The sequence below is a fragment of the Mustelus asterias genome, chromosome 19 (assembly GCF_964213995.1).
Source record: "Mustelus asterias chromosome 19, sMusAst1.hap1.1, whole genome shotgun sequence".
Lineage (NCBI taxonomy): Eukaryota > Metazoa > Chordata > Chondrichthyes > Carcharhiniformes > Triakidae > Mustelus > Mustelus asterias.
The window spans coordinates 23,148,612-23,161,190 of NC_135819.1; positions in this window are offsets into that span (position 1 = coordinate 23,148,612).

Sequence of the window (12,579 nt, forward strand, 5' to 3'; positions counted from 1 at the left end):
AGAGCGACAGCACCCTGAACAGGTCGCACAGAGCGACAGCACCCTGAACAGTTCGCACAGAGCGACAGCACCCTGAACAGGTCACACAGTGCTACAACACCCTGAACAGGTCACACAGTGCTACAGCACCCTGAACAGTTCGCACAGGGTGACAGCATCCTGAACAGGTCGCACAGGGTGACAGCATCCTGAACAGGTCACACAGTGCTACAAATCCCTGAACAGTTCGCACAGAGCGACAGCACCCTGAACAGGTTGCACAGTGCTACAGCACCGTGAACAGTTCACACAGAGCGACAGCACCCTGAACAGGTCGCACAGTGCCACAAATCCCTGAACAGGTTGCACAGTGCTACAAATCCCTGAACAGGTCGCACCGTGCTACAGCACCCTGAACAGGTGGGTGACAGCACCCTGAGCAGGTCGCACAGTGCTACAGCACCCTGAGCAGGTCGCACAGTGCTACAGCACCTGAACAGGTCACACAGTGCTACAGCACCCTGAACAGGTCACACAGTGCTACAGCACCCTGAACAGGTCACACAGTGATTCAGCACCCAGAACAGGTCGCACAGTGGTACAGCACCCTGAACAGGTCGCACAGTGATCCAGCACCCTGAACAGGTCGCACAGTGATACAGCACTCCCCAACAGGTCGCACAGTGATACAGCACCCTGAACAGGTCGCACAGTGATACAGCACCCTGAACAGGTCGCACAGTGATACAGCACCCTGAACAGGTCACACAGTGCTACAGCACCCTGAACAGGTCGCACAGTGATACAGCACCCTGAACAGGTCGCACAGTGATACAGCACTCCCCAACAGGTCGCACAGTGATACAGCACCCTGAACAGGTCGGACAGTGCTACAACACCCTGAACAGGTCGCACAGTGCTACAACACCCTGAACAGGTCGCACAGTGCTACAACACCCTGAACAGGTCGCACAGTGCTACAGCACCCTGAACAGGTCGCACAGTGCTACAACACCCTGAACAGGTCGCACAGTGCTACAGCACCCTGAACAGGTCACACAGTGATACAGCACCCTGAACAGGTCGCACAGTGCTACAACACCCTGAACAGGTCGCACAGTGCAACAGCACCCTGAACAGGTCACACAGTGCTACAGCACCCTGAACAGGTCGCACAGTGATACAGCACCCTGAACAGGTCACACAGTGATACAGCACCCTGAACAGGTCACACAGTGCCAAAACACCCTGAACAGGTCGCACAGAGCGACAGCACCCTGAACAGGTCACACAGTGCTACAGCACCCTGAACAGGTCGCACAGTGCTACAGCACCCTGAACAGGTCACACAGTGCTACAACACCCTGAACAGTTCGCACAGAGGGACAGCACCCTGAACAGGTCACACAGTGCTACAGCACCCTGAACAGGTCGCACAGTGCTCCAGCACCCTGAACAGGTCGCACAGTGATACAGCACTCCCCAACAGGTCGCACAGTGATACAGCACTCCCCAACAGGTCGCACAGTGATACAGCACCCTGAACAGGTCGCACAGAGCGACAGCACCCTGAACAGGTCGCACAGTGCAACAGCACCCTGAACAGGTCGCACAGTGATACAGCACTCCCCAACAGGTCGCACAGTGCTACAGCACGCTGAACGGGTCGCACAGTGATACAGCACTCCCCAACAGGTCGCACAGTGCTACAGCACCCTGAACAGGTCGCACAGTGATACAGCACTCCCCAACAGGTCGCACAGTGCTACAGCACCCTGAACAGGTCGCACAGTGATACAGCACTCCCCAACAGGTCGCACAGTGATACAGCACCCTGAACAGGTCGCACAGTGATACAGCACTCCCCAACAGGTCGCACAGTGATACAGCACCCTGAACAGGTCGCACAGAGCGACAGCACCCTGAACAGGTCGCACAGAGCGACAGCACCCTGAACAGGTCGCACAGGGTGACAGCACCCTGAACAGGTTGCACAGTGCTACAGCACCCTGAACAGTTCGCACAGAGCAACAGCACCCTGAACAGGTCGCACAGAGCGACAGCACCCTGAACAGGTCGCACAGGGTGACAGCACCCTGAACAGGTTGCACAGTGCTACAGCACGCTGAACAGTTCGCACACAGCGACAGCACCCTGAACAAGTCGCACAGAGCGACAGCACCCTGAACAGGTCGCACAGGGTGACAGCACCCTGAACAGGTTGCACAGTGCTACAGCACCCTGAACAGTTCGCACAGAGCGACAGCACCCTGAACAGGTCGCACAGAGCGACAGCACCCTGAACAGGTCGCACAGGGTGACAGCACCCTGAACAGGTTGCACAGTGCTACAGCACCCTGAACAGTTCGCACAGAGCGACAGCACCCTGAACAGTTCGCACACGGTGACAGCACCCTGAACAGGTTGCACAGTGCTACAGCACCCTGAACAGGTCACACAGTGCTACAACACCCTGAACAGGTCACACAGGGCTACAGCACCCTGAACAGTTCGCACAGGGTGACAGCATCCTGAACAGGTCGCACAGGGTGACAGCATCCTGAACAGGCCACACAGTGCTACAAATCCCTGAACAGTTCGCACAGAGCGACAGCACCCTGAACAGGTTGCACAGTGCTACAGCACCGTGAACAGTTCGCACAGAGCGACAGCACCCTGAACAGGTCGCACAGTGCTACAAATCCCTGAACAGGTTGCACAGTGCTACAAATCCCTGAACAGGTCGCACCGTGCGAAAGCATCCTGAACAGGTCGCACAGGGTGACAGCACCCTGAACAGGTCGCACAGTGCTACAGCACCCTGAGCAGGTCGCACAGTGCTACAGCACCCTGAGCAGGTCGCACAGTGCTACAGCACCCTGAACAGGTCACACAGTGCTACAGCACCCTGAACAGGTCACACAGTGCTACAACACCCTGAACAGGTCGCACAGTGCTACAACACCCTGAACAGGTCGCACAGTGCTACAGCACCCTGAACAGGTTGCACAGTGCTACAGCACCCTGAACAGGTCGCACAGTGCTACAACACCCTGAACAGGTCGCACAGTGCTACAACACCCTGAACAGGTCGCACAGTGCAACAGCACCCTGAACAGGTCACACAGTGCTACAGCACCCTGAACAGGTCGCACAGTGATACAGCACCCTGAACAGGTCACACAGTGATACAGCACCCTGAACAGGTCACACAGTGCCAAAACACCCTGAACAGGTCGCACAGAGCGACAGCACCCTGAACAGGTCACACAGTGCTACAGCACCCTGAACAGGTCGCACAGTGCTACAGCACCCTGAACAGGTCACACAGTGCTACAACACCCTGAACAGTTCGCACAGAGCGACAGCACCCCGAACAGGTCACACAGTGCTACAGCACCCTGAACAGGTCGCACAGTGCTACAGCACCCTGAACAGGTCGCACAGTGATACAGCACTCCCCAACAGGTCGCACAGTGATACAGCACTCCCCAACAGGTCGCACAGTGATACAGCACCCTGAACAGGTCGCACAGAGCGACCGCACCCTGAACAGGTCGCACAGTGCAACAGCACCCTGAACAGGTCGCACAGTGATACAGCACTCCCCGACAGGTCGCACAGTGCTACAGCACCCTGAACAGGTCGCACAGTGATACAGCACTCCCCAACAGGTCGCACAGTGCTACAGCACCCTGAACAGGTCGCACAGTGATACCGCACTCCCCAACAGGTCGCACAGTGCTACAGCACCCTGAACAGGTCACACAGTGATACAGCACTCCCCAACAGGTCGCACAGTGATACAGCACCCTGAACAGGCCGCACAGAGCGACAGCACCCTGAACAGGTCGCACAGAGTGACAGCACCCTGAACAGGTCGCACAGGGTGACAGCACCCTGAACAGGTTGCACAGTGCTACAGCACCCTGAACAGTTCGCACAGAGCAACAGCACCCTGAACAGGTCGCACAGAGCGACAGCACCCTGAACAGGTCGCACAGGGTGACAGCACCCTGAACAGGTTGCACAGTGCTACAGCACCCTGAACAGTTCGCACAGAGCGACAGCACCCTGAACAGGTCGCACAGAGCGACAGCACCCTGAACAGGTCGCACAGGGTGACAGCACCCTGAACAGGTTGCACAGTGCTACAGCACCCTGAACAGTTCGCACAGAGCGACAGCACCCTGAACAGTTCGCACAGGGTGACAGCACCCTGAACAGGTTGCACACTGCTAAAGCACCTGAACAGGTCACACAGTGCTACAACACCCTGAACAGGTCACACAATGCTACAGCACCCTGAACAGTTCGCACAGGGTGACAGCATCCTGAACAGGTCGCACAGGGTGACAGCATCCTGAACAGGTCACAAAGTGCTACAAATCCCTGAACAGTTCGCACAGAGCGACAGCACCCTGAACAGGTTGCACAGTGCTACAGCACCGTGAACAGTTCACACAGAGCGACAGCACCCTGAACAGGTCGCACAGTGCCACAAATCCCTGAACAGGTTGCACAGTGCTACAAATCCCTGAACAGGTCGCACCGTGCTACAGCACCCTGAACAGGTGGGTGACAGCACCCTGAACAGGTCGCACAGTGCTACGGCACCCTGAGCAGGTCGCACAGTGCTACAGCACCCTGAACAGGTCACACAGTGCTACAGCACCCTGAACAGGTCACACAGTGCTACAGCACCCTGAACAGGTCACACAGTGATTCAGCACCCAGAACAGGTCGCACAGTGGTACAGCACCCTGAACAGGTCGCACAGTGATACAGCACCCTGAACAGGTCGCACAGTGATACAGCACTCCCCAACAGGTCGCACAGTGATACAGCACCCTGAACAGGTCGCACAGTGATACAGCACCCTGAACAGGTCGCACAGTGCTACAGCACCCTGAACAGGTCGCACAGTGCTACAGCACCCTGAACAGGTCGCACAGTGCTACAACACCCTGAACAGGTCGCACAGTGCTACAACACCCTGAACAGGTCGCACAGTGCTACAGCACCCTGAACAGGTCGCACAGTGCTACAGCACCCTGAACAGGTCGCACAGTGCTACAGCACCCTGAACAGGTCGCACAGTGCTACAGCACCCTGAACAGGTCGCAAAGTGATACAGCACTCCCCAACAGGTCGCACAGTGATACAGCACTCCCCAACAGGTCGCACAGTGATACAGCACCCTGAACAGGTCGCACAGTGCTACAACACCCTGAACAGGTCGCACAGTGCTACAACACCCTGAACAGGTCGCACAGTGCTACAACACCCTGAACAGGTCGCACAGTGCTACAGCACCCTGAATAGGTCGCACAGTGCTACAACACCCTGAACAGGTCGCACAGTGCTACAGCACCCTGAACAGGTCGCACAGTGATACAGCACCCTGAACAGGTCGCACAGTGCTACAACACCCTGAACAGGTCGCACAGTGCAACAGCACCCTGAACAGGTCACACAGTGCTACAGCACCCTGAACAGGTCACACAGTGATACAGCACCCTGAACAGGTCACACAGTGCCAAAACACCCTGAACAGGTCGCACAGAGCGACAGCACCCTGAACAGGTCACACAGTGCTACAGCACCCTGAACAGGTCGCCCAGTGCTACAGCACCCTGAACAGGTCACACAGTGCTACAGCACCCTGAACAGTTCGCACAGAGTGACAGCACTCTGAACAGGTCACACAGTGCTACAGCACCCTGAACAGGTCGCACAGTGCTCCAGCACCCTGAACAGGTCGCACAGTGATACAGCACCCTGAACAGGTCACACAGTGATACAGCACCCTGAACAGGTCACACAGTGCCAAAACACCCTGAACAGGTCGCACAGAGCGACAGCACCCTGAACAGGTCACACAGTGCTACAGCACCCTGAACAGGTCGCCCAGTGCTACAGCACCCTGAACAGGTCACACAGTGCTACAGCACCCTGAACAGTTCGCACAGAGTGACAGCACTCTGAACAGGTCACACAGTGCTACAGCACCCTGAACAGGTCGCACAGTGCTCCAGCACCCTGAACAGGTCGCACAGTGATACAGCACTCCCCAACAGGTCGCACAGTGATACAGCACTCCCCAACAGGTCGCACAGTGATACAGCACCCTGAACAGGTCGCACAGAGCGACAGCACCCTGAACAGGTCGCACAGTGCAACAGCACCCTGAACAGGTCGCACAGTGATACAGCACTCCCCAACAGGTCGCACAGTGCTACAGCACCCTGAACAGGTCGCACAGTGATACAGCACTCCCCAACAGGTCGCACAGTGCTACAGCACGCTGAACGGGTCGCACAGTGATACAGCACTCCCCAACAGGTCGCACAGTGCTACAGCACCGTGAACAGGTCGCACAATGATACAGCACTCCCCAACAGGTCGCACAGTGATACAGCACCCTGAACAGGTCGCACAGAGCGACAGCACCCTGAACAGGTCGCACAGAGCGACAGCACCCTGAACAGGTCGCACAGGGTGACAGCACCCTGAACAGGTTGCACAGTGCTACAGCACCCTGAACAGTTCGCACAGAGCAACAGCACCCTGAACAGGTCGCACAGAGCGACAGCACCCTGAACAGGTCGCACAGGGTGACAGCACCCTGAACAGGTTGCACAGTGCTACAGCACCCTGAACAGTTCGCACAGAGCGACAGCACCCTGAACAAGTCGCACAGAGCGACAGCACCCTGTACAGGTCGCACAGGGTGACAGCACCCTGAACAGGTTGCACAGTGCTACAGCACCCTGAACAGTTCGCACAGAGCGACAGCACCCTGAACAGGTCGCACAGAGCGACAGCACCCTGAACAGGTCGCACAGGGTGACAGCACCCTGAACAGGTCACACAGTGCTACAGCACCCTGAACAGTTCGCACAGAGCGACAGCACCCTGAACAGTTCGCACAGGGTGACAGCACCCTGAACAGGTCGCACAGGGTGACAGCACCCTGAACAGGTCACACTGTGCTACAACACCCTGAACAGGTCACACAGTGCTACAGCACCCTGAACAGTTCGCACAGGGTGACAGCACCCTGAACAGGTCGCACAGGGTGACAGCACCCTGAACAGGTTGCACAGTGCTACAGCACCCTGAACAGTTCGCACAGAGCGACAGCACCCTGAACAAGTCGCACAGAGCGACAGCACCCTGAACAGGTCGCACAGGGTGACAGCACCCTGAACAGGTTGCACAGTGCTACAGCACCCTGAACAGTTCGTACAGAGCGACAGCAACCTGAACAAGTCGCACAGAGTGACAGCACCCTGAACAGGTTGCACAGTGCTGCAGCACCCTGAACAGTTCGCACAGAGCGACAGCACCCTGAACAGGTCGCACAGAGCGACAGCACCCTGAACAGGTCGCACAGGGTGACAGCACCCTGAACAGGTTGCACAGTGCTACAGCACCCTGAACAGTTCGCACAGAGCGACAGCACCCTGAACAGTTCGCACAGGGTGACAGCACCCTGAACAGGTTGCACAGTGCTACAGCACCCTGAACAGGTCACACAGTGCTACAACACCCTGAACAGGTCACACAGTGATACAGCACCCTGAACAGGCCGCACAGAGCGACAGCACCCTGAACAGGTCGCACAGAGCGACAGCACCCTCAACAGGTCGCACAGGGTGACAGCACCCTGAACAGGTTGCACAGTGCTACAGCACCCTGAACAGTTCGCACAGAGCAACAGCACCCTGAACAGGTCGCACAGAGCGACAGCACCCTGAACAGGTCGCACAGGGTGACAGCACCCTGAACAGGTTGCACAGTGCTACAGCACCCTGAACAGTTCGCACAGAGCGACAGCACCCTGAACAGGCCACACAGAGCGACAGCACCCTGAACAGGTCGCACAGGGTGACAGCACCCTGAACAGGTTGCACAGTGCTACAGCACCCTGAACAGTTCGCACAGAGCGACAGCACCCTGAACAGTTCGCACAGGGTGACAGCACCCTGAACAGGTTGCACACCGCTACAGCACCTGAACAGGTCACACAGTGCTACAACACCCTGAACAGGTCACACAATGCTACAGCACCCTGAACAGTTCGCACAGGGTGACAGCATCCTGAACAGGTCGCACAGGGTGACAGCATCCTGAACAGGTCACAAAGTGCTACAAATCCCTGAACAGTTCGCACAGAGCGACAGCACCCTGAACAGGTTGCACAGTGCTACAGCACCGTGAACAGTTCACACAGAGCGACAGCACCCTGAACAGGTCGCACAGTGCCACAAATCCCTGAACAGGTTGCACAGTGCTACAAATCCCTGAACAGGTCGCACCGTGCTACAGCACCCTGAACAGGTGGGTGACAGCACCCTGAACAGGTCGCACAGTGCTACGGCACCCTGAGCAGGTCGCACAGTGCTACAGCACCCTGAACAGGTCACACAGTGCTACAGCACCCTGAACAGGTCACACAGTGCTACAGCACCCTGAACAGGTCACACAGTGATTCAGCACCCAGAACAGGTCGCACAGTGGTACAGCACCCTGAACAGGTCGCACAGTGATACAGCACCCTGAACAGGTCGCACAGTGATACAGCACTCCCCAACAGGTCGCACAGTGATACAGCACCCTGAACAGGTCGCACAGTGATACAGCACCCTGAACAGGTCGCACAGTGCTACAGCACCCTGAACAGGTCGCAAAGTGATACAGCACTCCCCAACAGGTCGCACAGTGATACAGCACTCCCCAACAGGTCGCACAGTGGTACAGCACCCTGAACAGGTCGCACAGTGCTACAACACCCTGAACAGGTCGCACAGTGCTACAACACCCTGAACAGGTCGCACAGTGCTACAACACCCTGAACAGGTCGCACAGTGCTACAGCACCCTGAATAGGTCGCACAGTGCTACAACACCCTGAACAGGTCGCACAGTGCTACAGCACCCTGAACAGGTCGCACAGTGATACAGCACCCTGAAAACAGGTCGCACAGTGCTACAACACCCTGAACAGGTCGCACAGTGCAACAGCACCCTGAACAGGTCACACAGTGCTACAGCACCCTGAACAGGTCGCACAGTGATACAGCACCCTGAACAGGTCACACAGTGATACAGCACCCTGAACAGGTCACACAGTGCCAAAACACCCTGAACAGGTCGCACAGAGCGACAGCACCCTGAACAGGTCACACAGTGCTACAGCACCCTGAACAGGTCGCCCAGTGCTACAGCACCCTGAACAGGTCACACAGTGCTACAGCACCCTGAACAGTTCGCACAGAGCGACAGCACTCTGAACAGGTCACACAGTGCTACAGCACCCTGAACAGGTCGCACAGTGCTCCAGCACCCTGAACAGGTCGCACAGTGATACAGCACTCCCCAACAGGTCGCACAGTGATACAGCACTCCCCAACAGGTCGCACAGTGATACAGCACCCTGAACAGGTCGCACAGAGCGACAGCACCCTGAACAGGTCGCACAGTGCAACAGCACCCTGAACAGGTCGCACAGTGATACAGCACTCCCGAACAGGTCGCACAGTGCTACAGCACCCTGAACAGGTCGCACCATGATATAGCACTCCCCAACAGGTCGCACAGTGATACAGCACCCTGAACAGGTCGCACAGAGCGACAGCACCCTGAACAGGTCGCACAGAGCGACAGCACCCTGAACAGGTCGCACAGGGTGACAGCACCCTGAACAGGTTGCACAGTGCTACAGCACCCTGAACAGTTCGCACAGAGCAACAGCACCCTGAACAGGTCGCACAGAGCGACAGCACCCTGAACAGGTCGCACAGGGTGACAGCACCCTGAACAGGTTGCACAGTGCTACAGCACCCTGAACAGTTCGCACAGAGCGACAGCACCCTGAACAAGTCGCACAGAGCGACAGCACCCTGTACAGGTCGCACAGGGTGACAGCACCCTGAACAGGTTGCACAGTGCTACAGCACCCTGAACAGTTCGCACAGAGCGACAGCACCCTGAACAGGTCGCACAGAGCGACAGCACCCTGAACAGGTCGCACAGGGTGACAGCACCCTGAACAGGTTGCACAGTGCTACAGCACCCTGAACAGTTCGCACAGAGCGACAGCACCCTGAACAGTTCGCACAGGGTGACAGCACCCTGAACAGGTCGCACAGGGTGACAGCACCCTGAACAGGTCACACAGTGCTACAACACCCTGAACAGGTCACACAGTGCTACAGCACCCTGAACAGTTCGCACAGGGTGACAGCACCCTGAACAGGTCGCACAGGGTGACAGCACCCTGAACAGGTTGCACAGTGCTACAGCACCCTGAACAGTTCGCACAGAGCGACAGCACCCTGAACAGGTCGCACAGAGCGACAGCACCCTGAACAGGTCGCACAGGGTGACAGCACCCTGAACAGGTTGCACAGTGCTACAGCACCCTGAACAGTTCGCACAGAGCGACAGCACCCTGAACAGTTCGCACAGGGTGACAGCACCCTGAACAGGTCGCACAGGGTGACAGCACCCTGAACAGGTCACACAGTGCTACAACACCCTGAACAGGTCACACAGTGCTACAGCACCCTGAACAGTTCGCACAGGGTGACAGCACCCTGAACAGGTCGCACAGGGTGACAGCACCCTGAACAGGTTGCACAGTGCTACAGCACCCTGAACAGTTCGCACAGAGCGACAGCACCCTGAACAAGTCGCACAGAGCGACAGCACCCTGAACAGGTCGCACAGGGTGACAGCACCCTGAACAGGTTGCACAGTGCTACAGCACCCTGAACAGTTCGTACAGAGCGACAGCACCCTGAACAAGTCGCACAGAGTGACAGCACCCTGAACAGTTCGCACAGAGCGACAGCACCCTGAACAGGTCGCACAGAGCGACAGCACCCTGAACAGGTCGCACAGGGTGACAGCACCCTGAACAGGTTGCACAGTGCTACAGCACCCTGAACAGTTCGCACAGAGCGACAGCACCCTGAACAGTTCGCACAGGGTGACAGCACCCTGAACAGGTTGCACAGTGCTACAGCACCCTGAACAGGTCACACAGTGCTACAACACCCTGAACAGGTCACACAGTGCTACAGCACCCTGAACAGTTCGCACAGGGTGACAGCATCCTGAACAGGTCGCACAGGGTGACAGCATCCTGAACAGGTCACACAGTGCTACAAATCCCTGAACAGTTCGCACAGAGCGACAGCACCCTGAACAGGTTGCACAGTGCTACAGCACCGTGAACAGTTCGCACAGAGCGACAGCACCCTGAACAGGTCGCACAGTGCTACAAATCACTGAACAGGTTGCACAGTGCTACAAATCCCTGAACAGGTCGCACCGTGCTACAGCACCCCGAACAGGTCGCACAGGGTGACAGCACCCTGAACAGGTAGCACAGTGCTACAGCACCCTGAGCAGGTCGCACAGTGCTACAGCACCCTGAACAGGTCACACAGTGCTACAGCACCCTGAACAGGTTGCACAGTGCTACAACACCCTGAACAGGTCGCACAGTGCAACAACACCCTGAACAGGTCGCACAGTGCTACAGCACCCTGAACAGGTTGCACAGTGCTACAACACCCTGAACAGGTCGCACAGTGCTACAACACCCTGAACAGGTCGCACAGTGCTACAACACCCTGAACAGGTCGCACAGTGCAACAGCACCCTGAACAGGTCACACAGTGCTACAGCACCCTGAACAGGTCGCACAGTGATACAGCACCCTGAACAGGTCACACAGTGATACAGCACCCTGAACAGGTCACACAGTGCCAAAACACCCTGAACAGGTCGCACAGAGCGACAGCACCCTGAACAGGTCACACAGTGCTACAGCACCCTGAACAGGTCGCACAGTGCTACAGCACCCTGAACAGGTCACACAGTGCTACAACACCCTGAACAGTTCGCACAGAGCGACAGCACCCTGAACAGGTCACACAGTGCTACAGCACCCTGAACAGGTCGCACAGTGATACAGCACTGCCCAACAGGTCGCACAGTGATACAGCACCCTGAACAGGTCGCACAGTGATACAGCACCCTGAACAGGTCGCACAGTGCTACAGCACCCTGAACAGGTCGCACAGTGCTACAGCACCCTGAACAGGTCGCAAAGTGATACAGCACTCCCCAACAGGTCGCACAGTGATACAGCACTCCCCAACAGGTCGCACAGTGATACAGCACCCTGAACAGGTCGCACAGTGCTACAACACCCTGAACAGGTCGCACAGTGCTACAACACCCTGAACAGGTCGCACAGTGCTACAACACCCTGAACAGGTCGCACAGTGCTACAGCACCCTGAATAGGTCGCACAGTGCTACAACACCCTGAACAGGTCGCACAGTGCTACAGCACCCTGAACAGGTCGCACAGTGATACAGCACCCTGAACAGGTCGCACAGTGCTACAACACCCTGAACAGGTCGCACAGTGCAACAGCACCCTGAACAGGTCACACAGTGCTACAGCAGCCTGAACAGGTCGCACAGTGATACAGCACCCTGAACAGGTCACACAGTGATACAGCACCCTGAACAGGTCACACAGTGCCAAAACACCCTGAACAGGTCGCACAGAGCGA